Source organism: Jaculus jaculus, chromosome 8 (genome assembly GCF_020740685.1).
Source record: "Jaculus jaculus isolate mJacJac1 chromosome 8, mJacJac1.mat.Y.cur, whole genome shotgun sequence".
Lineage (NCBI taxonomy): Eukaryota > Metazoa > Chordata > Mammalia > Rodentia > Dipodidae > Jaculus > Jaculus jaculus.
This window is the reverse complement of record NC_059109.1, coordinates 35,103,887-35,124,567: the sequence shown is the minus strand read 5'-3', so window position 1 is coordinate 35,124,567 and position 20,681 is coordinate 35,103,887. Positions and strand designations below refer to the sequence as shown.

The following is a 20,681-nucleotide window of genomic DNA, read 5'->3' as shown; positions in this document are numbered from 1 at the left end:
ATCAATCAATCAATCAATATGTAGTTTGTCCAGGCTGACTGGAATTAACTCTGTCATCTCAGGGTGGCCTTGAACTCATGGAGATCCTCCTACCTCTGCCTCCCGAGTGCTGGGATTAAAGGCGTGTGCTACCATGCCCGGCTAAAATGTGTAGCCCAGGCTGGCCTCGAACTCCTGATCCTCCTGCCTCCGCCTCTTCAGCAATATCCTACCAGCGTGCGCCACCACATCCGGCCACATTTTTATTTATTGTAGACCTACCTAATAGCACTGATTTGAATCCTGTTGCTATTTGGTTTCTGGCCTTGTAGTCACTGGGGCCTCCTCCTGGTATCCCAATAGAGTATGTATCCCAAGTAGAGTATATGAGGGTCAAATGACTCTCCTGTAGGTGGAAGCTCCCCTTTCCAATGGGACAAGTGAGGTCTATCCTGGGTAGGTTGGCAATATGCAGTAGTAAAAGGGATAGCCAATTGGGCTGTTGTGCAGATCTCTGTGCAATTGGCAGTAAGGTCACAAGCAGCCTTGTGGCGGCTCTAGTTGCAAGCCAAGGCCTTTTGCCACTGCAAACAACCTTTAAATGCATGTGCGTTTTGTGTGTCTGGCTTTATGTGGGTGCTAGGGAATTGAACCTGGAGCATCAGGCTTTGCCAGCAAGCGCCTTTAACCTCTGAGCCATCTCTTCAGCCCCCATCTGGTTTTCTCATAGGGAGCATTGGGGAGTTAAAGAGGGACATACAGGGTTTGAGGAGTCCATCATTAAGTAGAGCCTTAATAATTGGGATTAATCCTTTCCCTATGTGAGATGGAGCATTTTTTTCTTGTCACAATTTCTCTGGGAGATTTAAGGTTAATTTGATTGGGAGAGACTTTTAATCCCCCTATTCATTTTCCCTATTTCATCCATATTTAAGGATTCATTTTATTTTCCACCTCTACACTCAGGAGTAGTAGGAAAACACAAAGTTAAGGTTACCTGTCTTCAGTCCTATCCTTAATTTACTCATCACATCCCTTTCCAAGTTTTCCCTGCTTCCAGAATGAAGAATGATTGGATAAAGGCTTCTCTGTCCTTATATGTAGCTATGGAGTCCATGAATATGGGGGCCTTAAATTCTCCTCCTTTAACCCCTGAAACTTATAAGTGTTGTCTGAAAGTAGCCAAGAAGGAAGTAAGGACAAGGAGGAATACCTTGCTGTAACAGTCTACCAAAAAGGTTATTTATTCTCTTTGGGACCCCACTTCCAAACTTTCCAAGGGCTCTTGGTAGGACCTGTATGTATAAGAGAACCTCTGAGTCAAGAAGGGTAAAATCTTCTCTTCCTTATTTCTTTCTTTAATTTTTTTTTTATTGACAGATTCCATAATTTTAGACAATAAACCGTGGTAATTCCCCCTCTCCACTTCCCCTTGGCAACTCCACTGTCCATCATACCCCTTCCTCCTCTCAGCTAGTCTCTATCTTGATGTCATCATCTTTTCCTCTTATTATGATGGCCTTGTGTAGAGAGTGTTAGACACTTCGAGGTCATGGATATATAGGTCATTTTGTATCTGGAAGGGTGCATTGTAAGCAGTCCTATCTTTCCTTTCGCTCTTACATTCTTCCTGCCACCTCTTCCACAATGGTCCCTGAGCCTTACAAGGTGTGATAGAGATGTCTCAGTGCTGAGTACTCCTCTGTCACTTCTTATCAGCACCATGGTGCCTTTTGAGTCATCCCAGAGGTCATTGTCATCTTAAAAGAGAAGCTTCGCTAACCAAAAGTGAGAGTAGCATTAATACATGGGTATGAATATTAAGTGCTTACCAGGCAGTTTGGTGAGCATACTATATACATTTAGCCAGATACCATCAGACATTACACCCCTAGGGCTCATGATTTCCCCTGTCGTAGGTTTTCAGTGTCAGGCATGTATTTCCTCCCCCATTGAGTGGGCCTTCAGTCCAACTAGAGAGTGGTTAGTTCCCCCATAACAGACATATCACTATTGCACCCGTTGGCTCATTTGGTCTGGCTGGCCAAATTAAATCTTGCAGTGTACCCTGTTGTTTATCTCCACTGGTAATTTCTCTCTCTCCCATGGAACTACATGCAGTGTAGCTTTTTCCAGCTTTCTGTCAATTGGTTTACACCGAGGATGTTTTCAGCTCAGCTCCAGCAGGATTTCTCAGTGACCTATGTGGAGTCTTCAGCACTAGTGTCTTACCATCTATTCCTGGTGGGAAACCAAGGGCCTCGCAATGGCCTGTAATGTTTTGGGGGAATCAGGGACCTCCCTGGCCAACAACTCACTGGAAGGTATCCCATCCCTGGCACTGAAAATTTTTTAGTAACAATCTGTTGCAGTCAGGTTCACATTGCTGGTAGAAATCACCCAACTAAGAGCAGCTTGAGAGAAAAAGAGGTTTATTTGGCTTACAGGCTCAAGGGGAAGCTCCATGATGGTAGGGGGAAAGGATGGCATGAGCAGAGGGTGGACATCACCCCCTGGCCCACATAAGGTGGACAACAAGAACAGGAGAGTGTGCCAAACACTGGCATGGGGAAACTGGCTATAACACCTATAAGCCCACCCTAACAACACTTCCAGGAAGCATTAGTTCCCAAATCTCCATCAGTTGGGAACCTAGCATTCAGAACACCTAAGTTTATGGGGGACACCTGAATCAAACCACCACATTCCACCCCTGGTTCCCATAAGCTGATATCCATACATGATATAAAATATAGTGCGTTCAGCCCAACTTTAAAAGTCCCCATAGTTTTTATCATTCTCAATGACGTTCAGACATCCCTATAGTCCAAGATTTTTTGACTGTGTTGTTATGCCCCCAAATCCCCCCCAAACCCATAATGACACAGGATAAACATTCACTCTGCAAAAGATGGCACTGGGCATAGCAAAGAAATATTCAACCAATACAAGATTTAAAACAACCAGGGCAAATATCAAACTCTAGCTTCAAGACCAACAACTCTAGTTAGTGACAAATTTTCACGTCTGATAGTTCTAACCAGCAACAAATCTCTGTAGTTTCAATTCTGCCTCTCCAGCTAGGCTACTCACAGTACTAGAAAACTTCATCAGGGCTGGCAGCTTTCCTTAGCAGCTGGTCCATCTCCACTGGGTCTCCACTGCAATCATGCAGGCATCCAGCAAACCTGCTTCACAATGCCCATGGCCATTTCCAAAATACAAGACTGTTTTACAAACTCAATGACCTTCTCTTCCTTGCATTTCTTATACTCCACAATACCAGGTAGGGTGCCAATTTGTTAATCCAGGGGGAATAAAGCAGACTTTGAAGAACAGGACACTCCTTGAGTACTCAGGGCCCTTCAAAAGAGTCTATGTTCTTCCTGTTGCCCCAGTGCAGGTCAGCTGGCCCAATTTCAGTGGTTGTAATCTCTCAGTTGCAGCTGAACATGCAGCAGTTCACCCAAAGATTTCATTTTTTTCTGTGCCATATCCCTATGCTCACACCAGTTCATTTCTAAGCAAAGCAACCCTACACACCTTCTCAGGATACAGGCATAACAGCAAGCTTTTCATACAAACTGCCACTAGCCCAGTCCAAACAAAGTCCTTCTCAACCTCGTAAGCCAACCCTCCTAGTTCATAGTTTTTACTGTATTCAGGTCTTTCAACTCTGATCAGAATAGTCCATCAAGCTGTACTTACAATACTGCAAGTCATCTCTTAGGCCAAGGTTTCAAATCCTTTCACATTCCTCTTGAAAAGCAGCTCCAAAAAGGCCAAAGCTACACAGTCAGGTATCTAGCAGCAATCCCACCCCTTGGTACCATTTTACTGTTGCAGTGAGGTTTGCCTTGCTGGTAGAAATCTCCCAACCAAGAGCAGCTTGAGGGGAAAACAGGTTTATTTTGGCTTACAGACTCAAAGGGAAGCTCCATTATGGCAAGGGAAAACAATGGCATGAGCTGAGAGTGGACATCATCCCCTGGCCCACATAAGGTGGAAACAGGAATAGGAGATTGTGCTAAATATGGGCATGGGGAAACTGGCTATAATACCCATAAGTCTGCCCCCAACAATACACTCCCTCCAGGAGGCATTAATCCCCAAATCTCCATCAGCTGGGAACCTAACATTCAGAACACCTAAATTTATGGGGGACACCTGAATCAAACCACCATACAATTTATGGCTTCTGAGTGTGCCATTGTCTAAAAAAGTAGGTTTCCATATGACTTATTCATACCTTCTTAGATTTTGATTAGCCCTCCCCTTAGTCTCTTCCCTGATCTCACTTAGGCCTTTCTACTCCCAGTAATCTGTTCTTCTACTTACGTATATACAATGCCATCTCCTAAATCCCTCCTTCCTCCCCTTCTATTCCCTTTATGTCCCCTTTCTAGTTTACTGGCCTCCACTATTGGGTTTTATTTCATCTCACACAGAAGTCCAATCATCTGTAGCTAGGATCTACTTATGAGAGTGAACATGCAACATTTGGCTTTCTGGGCCTGGGTCACCTCATTAAATATAATCCTTTCCAGATTCATCTATTTTCCTGCAAATTTCATTTTTCTTTACTGCTGAGTATAAATAACTCCATTGTATTAATGTGCCACATCTTTATTATCCATTCCTCAGTTGAGGCTCATCTAGGCTGGTTCCATTCACTAGCTACTGTGAATATAGTGACAGTAAATATGGTTGAGCAAGCATCTCTAAGGTAGTGAGACGAGTCCTTAGGATATATGACTAGGAGTGGTATGACTGGGTCATAGGGTAGATCTATTTTTAGCTGTCTCAGGAACCTCCACACTGATTTCCATAATGGCTGGACCAGATTACATTAACACCAACAGTATAGAAGGTTTCTTCTTTTTCCACATCCTTGCCTGCATTATTGTCATTTATTTTCATTATGGTAGCCATTCTGACAGGAGTGAGATGGAATCTCAAAGTAGTTTTAATTTTCATTTTCCTGATGGCTAACTAGTCGTTCTTTTATAATGGGCCTTCCTTCTTAAAGTGCCCCCTTTCCCCATGCTTGTTACATGTGTTTGTCATTTCTTGGGTTTCCTTTTTGTTCTGATCCTGCAGGTGGCCCCCTGTTTAGTGGCTTGGGTGTTAGGTTTCTGGTTTGATTTGTAGACAGTGGCTTGGTTAATACTAGCCAGCATGCTTTTTGCTTTTTTTTTTTTTCTTCCCTGTTTTTCTTTATCTCTCCTCATATAAACCTTTTGTGCCTCTCTTACTAACTCATGTAAGTTTCTATCCTTCCACCCTTAAACTTTTATAATTTCTTAGCTATATCTGGCCAACTATTACCTATAAAATATAATTCTAATATCCTTTGTCCCAATGGTTCATTTATATCTAGCCCAGAGTGTTCTTTGATCTTTCTGTGTCTCTAGAAATTCTGCAGGCCCTTCCTCTTTACCCGGGTGTACACTGAAGGCTTTGTTTATGTTTTAAGACCAAAGTACTGATTCCTTAATGTGTGTGTGTGTGTGTGTGTGTGTGTGTGTATAATTTATTTGAAAAAGAGAGAGAAAGAAAGAATGGGTGCACCAGGGCCTCTAGCCACTGCAAATGAACTTTAGACACACGTGCCACCTTGTGCATCTGGCTTACATGGACTCGAACCTAGGTCCTTTAGGCTTCTCAGGCATCTCTCCAGTCCTACTTAATGTTTTTAATGAGCTTTCTCATATGGCCTTGGTGGTCAGCATCATTGTTCCATTGGGGTTCCCTGTTTCAGAGTTTTTGGCCCACTGGGATGACACCAGTGTCTGCTGGGTGTTTTCCTTCCCTGGTGACTCTGGCTGCCCTTGTTTTCCCTGTTTTCTCTCTTTTCTGCTCCTAAGAAAAGAATTTGCTGACTACTGACATTTTTCCCACCAAAATATATATTTTGAGCCCACAGAACTGATCTAATTGGTCAGCCCCCTCATATGGGTCCTCTAAAGAGGGCTTAAGTTCTTTCTTTAGATTTTGGACTTTTGAACTAGTGAGTGGGTCATTGACAAATCCTGTCTTTTCCTCTCCATGGGGAAATCTCCCTAAGTGGGAATGTAGGTTGGGGGTGACTCTTCTAGGAAGAGGAGAGTCTGGATGTCATCTTGTCAGTTTTTGAGTTCGTTCCTCAGCTTGGGGAGTGTAGGTAAAGGGAAGCTGAGGCTGCAGAGGCGGAGGGATAGGAGGTCTTTGGGAGGAGAGGGGACAGGACAAAGCTGAGTTGGAGCCGCCATTCAGGTAGTGAAGCTGGTGGGAGGAGGGGAGGGGGTGAGTGAGAGGATCCCATTTAGATGCTAGGTTCTTCTTGCTCATTTTGTGGCAGTTGTTTCACAGAAAAAAAGTGACTGGTCTCATCCTCCCACGAAGAGCATAGTTTATTTCCTCCTGACTCACAGGGCTTTTGACATTAAATATTCTATGAGAAGTTGATACACTCAATTTTTTTTTTTTTTTTTTTTTTTTTTGAGGTAGAGTCTCACTCTAGCCCAGGCTGACCTGGAATTCACTATGTAGTCTCAGGGTGGCCTTGAACTTATGGCGATCCTCCCACCTGTGCCTCCTGAGTGCTGGGATTAAAGGCGTGCACCACCATGCCTGTCAATCTTTTTGTTTTTAATGTTCTGTTTTTATTTATTTATGAGAGAGAGCGAGAGAGCATGAAAATGGGCACATCAGGGCCTCTAGCCACTGCAAATGAACTCTAGATGCATGTGCCACTATGGTTGTCTGGCTTATGTGGGTTCTGGGGAATCGAGCCTGGGTCCTTAGGCTTCATAGGTAAGCACCATAATCTCTAAGCCATCTCTCCAGCCCCACACTCAATCTTTACTGAACCTGAGTTTTGGACAAAGTGTTGTGGGTTTGAGCATGGGTTCTTGGGTCCAAGAAGCAACATTATTTAATAATTTTTTCCCTTGTGTTAGGGGAATATCCCCTCAATTTTTACCCCAGGGAGACTATCTGAAAGGATTTTGTTACTAGTCTTAAGTACCTTATGTTCCTCCTTAACCTAAAAAGGAAGCCATGTTTCGCATTCCTGTACTGTGGTTGTGGTGTCCTGATCAGAGGCTCACCCTCCACCTTTATGTCCTGGAGACTCTCAAAAAGTGTCTCAGAGGTACTTCCTCAATGTGTGTGGGTGTCCTATGACCTATGAAGCCTCCTCTGGAATGGCTTTTATGTGCACATTATTTGCACTCTTCCCTATTCATGTCCTGTGTTTCCAGCTAGGTCCTCTGTGGCTGAGGAGTCCATACTCATACAACTTCTGCGTTGTCTTAACCACCAAGGTAGTACTTTAAAATCTAACTTTTCCCACCTTGGTCCATGCCTGAAGTTACCTTGTCACTACCATGCTTACTTAGGCCCTTTATCACACTTTCCATTGGGGGGTCTGGTTCTGAGGTGGGGAACTATCTCCACACCTTGGGCTTCCAAAGTGAGTGTAACTTTCCCACTTGGATATCAGTCTCCAAGACCACTAGGCACAGAGATCCCAGACAAACCCTCAAGATGGTTAGAAATGAGCCTGGGGCTAGGCATGGTGGCTCACGCATTTAATCCCAGCACTTGGGAGGCAGGAGAATCGCTGTGAGCTCAAGGCCACCCTGAGACTACAAAGTGAATTCCAGGTCAGCCTGGCCTAGAGTGAGTGAGACCATACCTTGAAAAACCAAAAAAAAAAAAAAAAAAAAGAAAGAAGGGGGGGGGGGCTGTGATTACCAGAATGGCCACGCAATCTGAAGTATTTCAACAAGGCAATGTTTTACTTCTGTAGAAGGGTGCACAGCCATAAAGAGATCAGGCAAACAAATATATCCAATGAGAAGTCTGTTAGTTTTTATCCCTTAACCTGAGGGTCCTGTGCTTTACTATGGTTAGTCACAACTCAGCTTCACATACCTATACAAATGGCTACTTTGTAAAGAATGGCTCAGTTTGTAAGGATGGGGGGTGTGAAACTTTCAGAATTTTTGAAAAGATCAAAAATAGGCTCGTGTCTGTTGCTCACACTCCCCTTTGCCCAGTGGCTTTCTCACTTCAGCTGTCCAGTACTTTATTCTCTTGGCCAGGGTTTGCACCTTCTGCAGTAAGTAGGTATGTGACGTTTCCTATTTTAAGGGAAAGAAATTGCTTACATTTATACAAGATATCCCAGCAGTAGCAGTAAAAACATCTCTTTGCAATGATGGCAAATCTCGAGCAGGGAATGGAGATGATTATCCAGTGAATGCTACAGGCCTTTTTCTCAACTGTGCTCATAGAGGTCACAAGGAAGTTTGACTACTGTAGAACTATACCCAGAATTCGGGGCTAGAAATGTTTGTCCTCTGCTCTGTAAGATGGTTATGAAGTGTGATGAAATCATGGGCTAGGTCTTGGCAAATGCGTAGAAGAAACTTCAGGATATCCATTAACTTTCTTTCAAGTGTTATTTTGTGGACAGGAATGATAACTTACTATTGCATGTGGTATTTTAGAAGATGTAATGTGTGTGCGTGTGTGCGTGCGTGTGTGCGCAGTTTAAAATACCTTTGAGTTCTGGAAGGAAGATATATTTAAACCATTTACCCTTATCATTATTTTTGAAGAATATATAGAGAAGCTATAATTTCTAGATTACACAGAATTTGACTCAGTTGGTGTTTTTGTTCCAAGAACTTCAAGGAATAAATTTGTCTTGTGTGGATAGGGATACAAGGCATTATAGACTGATTTTGTCATTGTTTGGCTGGATGGAGAAGATTTTGTGTCTTTCTTGACCACTATGGTCACCTTTCCGTAGTCTATGTCTATTTTTGGAGAAAATACAATCACATGAGGCTGTTAGATGGCTTGTTGCAGAAGTTAAGAGTTCTGGCTTGAATGAGCTGTTGTGTGGGGAGATGGCGGGGGAGGGTGGGGGTCGGGCAAGATAGGGAGGGAAGTTGAAGGAGAGGAAGAGAGACAAGAGAAATGGAAAGAGCAGGAGACAGGAGGGAGACAAATTTGTTGAGCATTCATGACTCCTGAATCCAGTGACCCTTGTAGGGGTTGGGAAAATAAAGCCATATACTGGCTCTCACATCTCTGTTCCCTTTATATCCTGGGTATAATTCTTTTCTAGAAAAACCCTTGACCCCAGGCTTTTTCCAGATACTTGTTTCAGATCTTTGGGAGGCTAAAATTGAATTCTTACCTTCAGTTAGGAGAAGAGTTTAGCATTCTGAAATTTCTGGTGTAGGTAAGTGCCCTATGGATGTGTAGAATAGATGTTTCTGTGGGCCCTTGTGGGGACTCATTGCATTTAAGGTATATGGGTTTTAGCTGTTACTGCATCTGAGCTCAGAGTAGAGAGGCCATTACAGACAGGTATCTTTTGCAAGATAACACATTAGTGTGTTAGGAATGTAGACACTCTGGGTTGACCTGGCATGTTTCTATAGTAAGAGAACAGTGTTATACAGAATGTTTGGCATCACAGAGGTTGAGCATTCACTTGGTGTTATGACTGCATGAATCAACCATTGATCCATCCTTCCCATGGAAGTTTCTGTTCAGGCATGGATTCTTACTTGAAGAGAAATTATGCATGGTAGTTAAGAGGTTGTTCTCGGGCTGGAGAGATGGCTTAGTGGTTAAGCGCTTGCCTGTGAAGCCTAAGGACCCTGGCTCGAGGCTCAATTCCCCAGGACCCACGTTAGCCAGATGCACAAGGGGGCAAATGCGTCTGGAGTTCGTTTGCAGTGCCTGGAAGCCCTGGCACATCCATTCTCAATCTTACTCTCTCTATCTGCCTCTTTCTCTCTCTGTCACTCTCAAATAAATAAATAAAAATGAACAAAAAAATTTAAAAAAACAATAAAATTTAAAAAAATAAAATCTTAAAAAAAAGAGGTTGTTCTCTTAGTTTAAGATCACCTTGCATAAGTGACTTAATCTGCACTATACCTCAGTTTGGTCACCTGTAAAAAAACAAAGTAATATTAGTTACCTACCTCATGAAGTAATATGAAGAGTAAGTGTGCTAATATGTATACAGTATATATATTATAAATATGTATGTTACTATATAAACAACAATGTAGTTGATATTTAGGAGATTGTGATAGTCTCGATTATCAATTTGATAGGATTTTATAATCATGAAAACAAATTTCTGGACATGTCTGTGAGGTATTATATAAACTGGATTCGTTGAGGTAGGAAGACACACACTAAATGTGGTAGCTGCTCTTTCTTAGGCTCAGGTCCTGGATTGTATCAAAAGGCACAAGCTTTTGGAGCAGCAGTATTTCTTGTGCTTTGCTTCCTGACTGTGGACTCAGCATGACCAGCTGCCTCCATCCACTACCATGCCTTTCCCATGAAACTGTATTGCCTGGAACTATAAGCCAAAATAAAACTTCCCTCTTTAAATTGTTTTGTCAAATAATTTTGTCACAGCAATGAGAAAGTTACACAGAGATAGAAATAATGTGGTTTAACTCCATCATTATTGATATCAATTGTTTTGTGTTAAGAGGTTCCGAGACCTTTGTTATCCTTCACATCCTTTCTCAGTACATGGTCAGAGTGATCTACGATACAAGTATGATGAGTGATGGCTTTGAGATGCCTGCTGGGTACCATTATTGTCATCTACCTGCCCCTGCCTTTTATTTCCAGCTTGCACCTTGTGTTGCAGCAGCAGTTAACTGCCCTTAGTTTTGGTTTTAGGCTTCTGAACCTTCATTTTAATGATGTATCTGTGGTGATGTACTTCTTCCTACTTTGTCCCACTCAATGTTCCTGATCCTACTGGACGGAGGAGAAAACATTTCTTTGAAAAACCTAATTCCTCTTCTGTGGTTTCTCAGGATACCACTGACATAACTCTTCTTCTCTTTCCCTTTTTTTTATTTTTCTTTTCTTTACTGTAGTGTACATGCACATTTGTGTGTGTGTGTGTGTATTCAGGTCAGAGGCCTGCCTAGGTACTGTTATGCCATCTGTGCCTTGAGATGGTGTCTTTCATTGGCCTGGAGCTCACCACTTAGGCTTGACTGGCTGGTCAGTGAGCCCCAGAGATCTGATTGACTCTGCTTACCCAGTGCAAAGATTTAAAGGAAGGTGCCAGCCACCTTGTGTTTTTATATGGGTACTGGGTACTGAACTCAGGTTCCCATGAATGCAAGCAAGCACCTTACTGACTTATCTAACTCTCAAGGCCCACTGATATCACTCTTGACTCTAACTCTCTCAGTGCCCCCTATGGTGGTTTGAATAGATGGCCCCCAATATAATCAGTTGTTTGTTTGTTTGTAGTTTGCATCTGCAACCACCTGGCTGGAGGCAGTGTCATTGGGTGAATTTTAAGGTGTGGTGGTGGGTTTCAGATTTCAATCTAAAGATATGCAAAGTGTGCCTAGCTGGAGTTTCTGAAGTGTGCTGTGGCTTTTGACCTTTAGACTTGTCCATCTCTCTCTCTGCTTGGGCCTGTGAAGGCAGGCCAACTTCTTCTGCCATTATGGAACTTCCCCTGGATCTGTAAGCTTCAATAAATATCCCTTCCTCCATAACTGTGCCTGGTCTGGAAGTTCATCTCAGTGAGCCTAAAGCTGTCTGCTACAGCCCCATTAAGGTAAGTTCCTTTTCTTTCTGTGTTTCTCTGCCTATTAGGGTGGTTGGCACGAGAAGACATTGAGTACATGTTCAAATTGCATTCTTAGCGAACGTTTTGGCTGTTTGGGGGAGTAGATATAGTTATAAATGGGTTTGGATCACACCTATAAGTGAGAGAATGAAGATTATACCAAGAAGCACTGGGCTGTCTACAGTCCTTGCATGTACAGGTCCATGATGATAGAGCAAAACCAACCCTGGGCTAAGAGATATCACTAGGGTCCTATTCTTTCCCAGATCCCTTATCTGAAAGATGAGGGGAGAATGTGAGCTTGTCCATTGTCCTTCTGGATTCTGACTTTTTTAAAAAAAATTTTGTTTATTTTTTTTTTTTATTTATTTGAGAGCAACGTACAGAGAGAGAGAAAGAGGCAGATAGAGAAAGAGAGAGAGAATGGGCACGGCAGGGCCTCCAGCCACTGCAAACGAACTCCAGACGCGTGCACCCCTTGTGCATCTGGCTAACATGGGTCCTGGGGAATTGAGCCTTGAACTGGGGTTCTTAGGCTTCACAGGCAAGCGCTTAACTGCTAAACCATCTCTCCAGCCTGATTCTGACTGTTTTGAATGCAATTTTTACAAGTTGTTATTCTAGTGTGACCTTTAGGAAAATAGAAACAAAGTTGTATACATACTCAGTGAGGTTGCTTAGTGAGGTTTAGTAGAACCACTTCTAGTCTTAATCATTATAGTCAAGGATTTAATTATCAGGTAAAGTTATTCCAAACACGTACCCTTCTGTGGTCAGTTGTTGATTCCCAGAGCCAATTAAGGAAAACAGGTCAGCAGATTTCTTTTGGTTAACATGCTCACACAAACACCTACATGCATGTGTGTACCTACACATGTATTTTTCTGTACACACTGTCCAGAGACATTTGAATAAATGTGAAATGAACACACAACAGGCAAAATATAATTGAACGGAGGGCCAGGGAGATGTGCTTGAAGGCTTTCTCCACTGACTATACTTGCCATTTTTATTCAGATTCAGGCAGTCAAAGCAATGAGGCGTCTGAGCATAAGACAGATCACGAGTCACATCAGATCAGTTCATGAGTTGTTTGTTTGTGTTTTATCAGGGCATCTTTGGAGAAGCTGTGAGTTTCCTGGTTTAGCCTGTGCAAAGATTGGCCTTTTTCCAATTAAGTTGCTTTTTCAATACTGCATTTATTTATATTTATATTTATATTTATTTATTTATTGACAACTCCTATAATAGTAAACAATATCACATGGTAATTCCCTTCCTCTCTCCACTTTCCCCTTTGAAACTCCACTCTTCATCATGTCCACTGTCCCTTTCAATCAGTCTCTCTTTTATTTTGATGTCATGCTCTTTTCTTCCTATTATGATAATCTTGTGTAGGTAGTATCAGGCACTGTGAGGTCATGGATATACAGGCCATTTTGTGCCTGGAGGAGCATGTTGTAAGGAGTCCTACCCTTCCTTTGGCTCCTACATTCTTTCTGCCTCCTCTTCCACAATAGACCCTGAACCATGGAAGGTGTGATTAGATATTTCAGTGCTGAGCACTCCTCTGTCACTTCTTAGCACCGTAGTGCCTTCTGAGTCATCCCAAGGTCACTGCCATCTGAAAAGAGAAGGTTCTCTAGCCAAAAGTGAGAGTAGCATTAACATATGCATATGAACATTAATAGAAGTTCTTACTAGGCAGTTTGGTGAGCATAGTACATACATTTAGCCAGACAGCAGCAGATGTTACACCCCTAGGGCTCATGACTACCTCTGTTGTAGGTTTTCAGTATCAGGGATGTATTCCCTCCCATGGAGCAGGCCTCCAGTCAAATTAGAGGGTGGTTGGTTTCACCCATAACAGACATATCACTATTGCACCCATTGGATCATTTGGCCTGGCTGGCCACATGTAAGGCTTGCAGTATCCACTGTTGGGTATCTTCACTGGTGATTTCTCTCTCTCCCATGGAACTGCATGCAGCGTCACTTTTTGCAGCTTTCTGTCAGCTGGTCTACCTGGAGGAGGTTTTTCCGCTCAGCTCCAGCAGGATTTCTCAGTAACTGTGCAGCCCAAGTATGTGGAGTCTTCAGCAATAGGGTCTTATCATATATGCCCTGGTGGGAAGCCAAGGGCCTTGGCAATGGCCTGTAATGTTTTGGGAGCATGAGGGACCTCCCTGGCCGAGAACTCATTGGAAGGTATCCCATCCCTGGCATTGAAAACTTTCTAGTAACAGTGTGTAGCTCCTGTGTGTTCCATTGTCCGAAAAAGTAGGTTTTCATATGACTTATTTATATCCTCTTAGATTTTGATGTGCCCTCCCTCCACCTTTCCTTTATTTAATCTCTTCCCGTGACCGCACTTAGCTCAGGGCCTGGGCATTAAGAAGGTATCGATGGGTCAGTGTCAGCCCCAGAGATGGTTTTGTGAGGAGTATGTTAGGGTCAGAATGGTAGCTGTGCCCCTAGGGAATTTTTGGAGTGATGGGGTTATTGGTGTTGAGCTTTAGAGGCTGGCTGTTCCCTTTGGGACTGGGGACTGGGTGTGGCTTAGCTGGATCCTGGTGATACAGGAGTTTGAGATCCAGAGAGGGCTTTCATAAAGATGCAGGAGTTCTCCGTCCTGTGAACCCCATCTTTTGGGTCTTTATCCAATTTAGCAAAGAAATGAAAAAACAAACTGAGAAGAATAAATTATGAGTTAATGAGGTTTATTTAATACAGAATCAGAGGAAGGCTAGTTGAAAGACACAGGCCCCCCTGGGAAGCTGAGGTAGGGGGATCTACATGAGTTCAAGGCAAGCCTGAGACTACATAGTGAATTCCAGGTCAACCTGGGCTAGAGACCCTGCTTCAGACAAACAAACAGCCAAATAAACAACAACAAAACCAAGACGGGAATTCTCCTCCATGCCAGGCTGCAGAGGGGAGCATGAGGAGAATCATTTTGACACAGAGAAAGTTCCAGGGAAGAAGCCACTGGAGAGGGAAGCCAAAGACAAGAGGCCAGGCCAGAAGACTCAGGAGAAAAGGAGAACTGTGCACGTGCTTACATGTACACACACACACACACACACACACACAGCAAAGCATGACAGCCCAAGCCTTCATTTTCACATAGGAGCTCAGAAATAAAGCTAACAAAAATAGGATAGTGACAGGCTCAGGGCTTAAATAGAGATCATACAGGTCGCAAAGTGATAAAGCACCCCAAAACAATACTGGAAAGTACCTGGGTAGAAGGAAATTGCATCCTCTTCCATGGCAGACTTACCGAAGCAAGACCAGAAGAGCCAGGCACCAGGAGAAGTTACACATGTGCCAGGACCACTTATATGGATGGATCAGACCTTCAATTAGGATGAGCCTTGCCATCCAATTCAGGTGCATAAGGGAGAGACCTGACTGGTTAGTGGACTCAAGAGGCTGGCTCATGAGGGGGCAGCATACCCAGGTGTGCTGAACTGTAGAAGGAACAGGAAGTGGCTGCTAGGGAGTGTTGCTTGCAGCCATCTTGGAGGAGATTGGATCAGACATGGGTTCTAGTCCTGCTAGGACAGGCAAGGTGGCAGCCATGTTCTCTTTGGTTCTTTGTCCCTGGATGACTGCCTATAAAAAGCTATCTTTCTTCTGTTTGTCCTTCATGGAAAGGGCCTTCTCTTTGTCTCTCCCTCATTCCATTTGCTTCTCAAGTGCTTGCTGTGCTTCAGGGTTGTTCTGTCCAGAGGGGCAGATAGAATCTATGTTCCTGTAGGGAAGGGAGATAGTCAGTCTCCAGATAAGAAAGAACAAATTTCAGATAGTGATAAAAGCTCTCAAGAAAACAAATCAGGGGAATGCAGCAGAGTGATGTCAGCAGATGTTCCTATTTCCCAGACTGGCTCCTTTAAGAAGGTGACATTTGTACTAATGTGAGTGAGGCAGCCATATGTCTTATGACAGGAGTTCCACTAAAGGTTTGAGGGTGAGCTCGGTGAACCTGTGGATAGAAAAAACAGTGCATGTAGCTAGCTAGAGTCTTTGGACTATTAGTGGGAAATCAAGGTTAAGGGGCTGATGAGGCTGGGGGCCCTGGTGAGTCTACTGAATGTCTTTTTATCATTTGACATATGGCAAATCATAAGCCTATAAGATGTTACTGGTTTACATATGATTGGACAAATTAGAATACTTGTGTAGGAACTTATAAGTACCTAGGTCAAAGTAGAAATTTTAAAGATAAGTGGAATTTAGGAGTGGAAGCCTGTGTAATGTGAATTATATCCAGTATGGTTTTATTAATGTGCCCTGTCCTGTTCTAAACTCTTCCCATAATTAACACATTTTATTCTCACAAAACCATATCCTTCTTTCACATAAGTAGCTTTGTTTTATGGATGTGGGTTCTGGGACACATATGAAAGGGGGGTAGAGTTAGGGTGACTGGACCCCTGAAGTAAAAAGGGCAGGAAAGTTTTTCTTATCTTTTGCCTGGTTTCATAGAACTGTTTTTCTACAGTCCGGACCCCTCCTGGGAGGAAGGACTTTCACATGGTTTACACATTATGGTTGGTCAAGTTAAGCTAATCTCTTCCTGAGACAGCCCCTAGTCCTAACCAACCAGCTGGCATTCTGGTTCACCTGGGCCAAAAGACACCACCCTAAGGTTATAAATGCCTTTGCAAGGGGTGGTCAGGCTCTCTGATCACTTAGGAACTTCCAGTTGTGGGTTAGTTTTTCCTCAGCTGGGCCTGGGCTGGCTCAGCCCAGAGGGGTTTGACCAAGCCCTTTCTTTCCACATGGGTTCTTTATCTCCTCCAGCTCCCCACATGGCAGGACCTTCTTGAACTTCCCTTTTTTTCCCCACGCTTTTAACCTCAGATCCATATCTGGTCACATGGACTCCAGAGCTACACATGGTCCACATGGGCTTTTGGACTCCACGTGGTATACTTCTCCCCAGTTTCTTCCCCTTACCTCTCAGCCTTCCCCTTCTGCACTCCTTTGTAAAATCTTAATAAAATGTGGTATTTTAAAAATCATTCTCTTGAATCTGGAATTGCCAATTCTTTGGTTAGTTTGCGGATATGAATTCAGGGTTTGGGGTTCCAGTAAGCATCCCAGAACCCCAGTTTCCCCATTATAGTACTAAAAGAAAAAAAAAATGCCAAAGCCAAACAACTGTTGAACAGTAGAGCTGGTGCCGGGCGTGGTGGCGCACACCTTAATCCCAGCTCTCGGGAGGCTGTGGTAGGAGAATTGCTGTGAGTTTGAGGATAGCCTGAGACTTTATAGTGAATTCCAGTCAGTCTGGGCTAGAGTGAGACCATGCCACAAAAAACAAAACAAAACAACAACAGCAGACAACAAAAATAAAACAAACCCCAGAGCTGAGATTTGAAGTGATTTCCCCTGCCTCAAGAGTTGATGGTAACCCAGAAATTGGGAGATGGCTCAGCAGTTAAAAGCACTTTCTCATAAAACCTGCTGAACTGGGTTTGATTTCCAAGTCATCTATGTAAATCTGAAGTTCATTTGCACCAGCAAGAGATCCTGGTATACCCATATATTGTCTTTTTAAGCTCGTAAGTAAATAAATAAAAATGCATATTAAAAAAGAGGTGGGACTCCTAAGACTGCACACTCCTGCTTCTATGTCAAATTCAGGGAGACAGTCTTGTCTACACTAAAAGCCAGGAGTTGCATCTATTCTATGAAGGGAAACAGAGACACTCATGTTTGGATTATTTGGCTTCAGTAAGAGAAAGAGTATTGAGCTGAGAGATCACTTAAGAACACGGGTACCAAATATTAATGAGCTAATTCATGCATAATCTTTCCAAGATTCATGGCACCTATTTTCTGGTGTCGAACTTTTCATCTTCAGGAAGTAATTTATAATTGAGTCTTACACATTCTTAAAGTAAAAGCATAGCTTTTGAGAATATGATAGGAGTCATATGATGAGCACTGGCTATATCATAGGGGTACTCCCATTATAATTCTGCTCATAAGTATTCAGCTGCTATGTATTTGTCCTTATTTTCAAAGTAAAATGTCCAGCAATTAGATTTTGAGATAGATTGAGTCTTGACCATGAAAATCAATATTTAAAGAGGTCATAATACATTTTCTGGGACAAAAAAAAAAAATAGAAGCCTTTGCATTTCCCTTAGGTTTTATTCTCACAAAATGACTGAGGAATTTTGTAAGAGGATAAAAAAATAAGTAAATAGGTTATTATAAAAGCTAAAGTCCCCCAAGTCCTAAATACCACCATTTTCTAACTTGCAAAAATTTCTTCCCTCTGCGGCCTTAGTTTTGTAGGCCTGTATGCTGTTCTGGTGATGTCTGCCCATTCTCAGGATGCTCTTCTCCACTTGTGTATGTGAAGCCTTTCCAGGTCTGTGCTCCACCCATGACTCTGCTCCTCCAGCCGCTTTCCTGACATTTATGTGGGGGGTGGGGAGAGCACTTATGTAGATCTGTTTGATCTTTACCACTTTATCATCAGGGCTGAATTTCTGTCTGTGTATCAGACATTGGGAAATTCATTGCCTTAATCACAGGAAATAAAAAAAAAAGTCCTGTTGCATTGTAAAAAATGTATTTGATTTTTTAGAGAGTAGTTCAGATATGTAAATCCTGAGATACTAGGACGGTCTCATGTGTCTACCCAGTCCCTTTTCGTGCTTGGATGTAGTTTGCTATTTTTAGGATCCAGTGATGCCTTTGTTTCTGTCTCCTGCAGGATCTGTGGTGTGCGGTCCTGTGATGCTGGCCCTGGCGGGTGGGCATGTTAACATCTGTTTGCTGTCCACCTAGGCGGGAAGCAGGCGTCTGGGCTGAGTCAGCAAGTACGGCTGGCCCAGGATCAACAGTAGCAACAAAAGATAACACATCATTAGTCATGCTGACAGAAGGACGTTTCCTCTCCTTCTTGCCTTTTAGCAGAGGTGTTAATGAGGAGTAAAATGGCCAAAAGGCAGGAAGTGTTTGTAAAGCCAAAGCCTACCTTCTGCCCCCACACTGGATAGTCTGCTCTCAGCTCTAGGAAGAGTTGAGTAAAAACCTCAGTTACATTTTTAAAGTATCACTAGTGGCTTTTTGTTAACTGCTTGTAATATTCAAGATGTAAGCAGCTAGGCTCTTAAGCAGATTTTGTTTGGTTCATAGGTTAGTTTTATTTTTTTTAAGTTGTATTTTATAGATTAAAGAATAAAAACAAAAAACTGACACTGCTTCCCAGAAGACATAGGTGGGAAAAGACAAGGCTAATATTAAGTCCCAGTCTTCCATATTCTAAATTCTGATATTTCTTCCTATAATATGCTAACTTTGCAGACCTGTGAGGAGGCAGCTTTGAGATCTTAGAGCAGCTGAATGCTGTGTTATTAGGCCCCGAGGATGCAAATGAATACACAACCACTTGATAAGTATCTTGTTATCAGTGGAATCAGATACCTGAGCAGGTCAAGTTGTGTAGAGGCCTGGCTTGTGGAGCTAGCAGCAAACTCTGAAAGCCCAGGACAACCTAGGCAGAGGCAGAGACACAACAGAGTTGAGTGTTCTAGAAGCATGGGCTGTTTAAAGAGAGGTCAAGAGTCCTATCATGGGTGGCTAAGAATCCAGGGTAAAGATGGGTGGTTGAATGGCTTATCAGACATAAATTTAGAGAACTCATCATGTTTGCAACTTATAGATGAATTTGAGAGGAACAAAGATGAAGATGGGTAATATGTAGAAACTGAGCACAGGCAGAGTTTGCTGACTGGACAGATTTGAAATGGGGAGTCTAATGGTTGGAGAAGTCCCTGCAATAGCTGGATTCTCAATTGGAGTATACACCATACTCAGAACCTGAAGAAAGACACGGGATAAATAAATAAAATACGGGGAAATAAAAGATCCAAGTCAATTTTCTCAAGGTAGAGCAAGCAGCCTGCTAGGTAAGGGAAGTGGGGGTTGACCATGGGGTGGTGAAAGTGGAGGGGAAGGGATGGGCGTTGTTTGCATTCACATGAATTATTGTGAAGCCATCAGCCTTCACATTCATTTTATCCTCTGGAGTGCTCAGCTATGCATGCCTAGAATGAGAAGGGTAGATTTGGTTGTCATTTCTACCTACATAATCACTGGAGGATAAGAAGGCATAAGGCTGTTTAGGATTCAGATGAAAAGATATTCACGATGCTGAAAGAAGGGAGCTCCAGCAAGAAGCAAGCGGTCAGGGAGCAAATGGAATGATAGATGTCGAGGGAGTGAGTCCATGCAAAAGACGAGATGTGGATATTGGAGTTGAGAATCTGTCAAAGGAAACAGCTCTGGGTGCGGTCAGTTTTCCAGGGGTGTGACTCAGGGATCAATGGATGGCAAATAGTGGGGTGTAGCAGTTAGGAGTGGCAGTGCTTTCTTGGTGGGAGGGTCAGTTCCACCATGAGTCACAAATGTAAAATGCCCATGAAAGGGCCTGGTGGGAATAAGGCCAACTGCAGATAGATCTGTGCAGAACCAAAGAACCTCATCTGCAGGGGACAGGTTCACCTGTCATACACAGCATGACCAGGTAAAAAGAGGCTCTTGTTATTACTTCACTGTGTGCTTTTTTTTCCCCCTCAAGATAAGGTCTTACTCTAGCCCAGACTGACCTGGAATGCACTACATCATCTCACAGTAGCCTTGAACTCGTGCTGATCCTCCTACCTTTGCTTCCCAAGTGCTGGGATTAATGGCATGCACCACCATGCCCGGCCTAACTTTTTACTGTTTAGCAATTATAATTTGAAAGTTACTCAACACTTTGAAAAGGCATTGTGGACTTTATGAATCGAGTGTATAAACTGGGTTTTGCAGTGTGGGTTTCTGTTTGTACTTTCTGTCCTAGAGCTATTTTGACAGTTCCTAGGACTGGCAGGAGGTGAGATGGGGAGGCACTATGAATCAGATGCCAGTGTCTTGGAGTATCTTGCCTTTTTTGGTCACTTTGGGAGGTTTTTAAAGATAAAGAACTAAGTCAGAGCCAATTAGTTTTTCAGGGGAGCTAATAGGCTGTGATAGTAATCTTAAGCTCCGGGCATTGGAT

The 20,681-nt window shown here is 43.0% G+C and overlaps 1 protein-coding gene across 1 annotated transcript in view; it reads left to right on the top strand.

Annotated features, from left to right (window-relative positions):
- Lrrc1 (leucine rich repeat containing 1) overlaps window positions 1-20,681 on the top strand; it is a 158,707-nt gene that overhangs the window by 8,146 nt on the left and 129,880 nt on the right. The gene's annotated exons all lie outside the window — the stretch shown is intronic.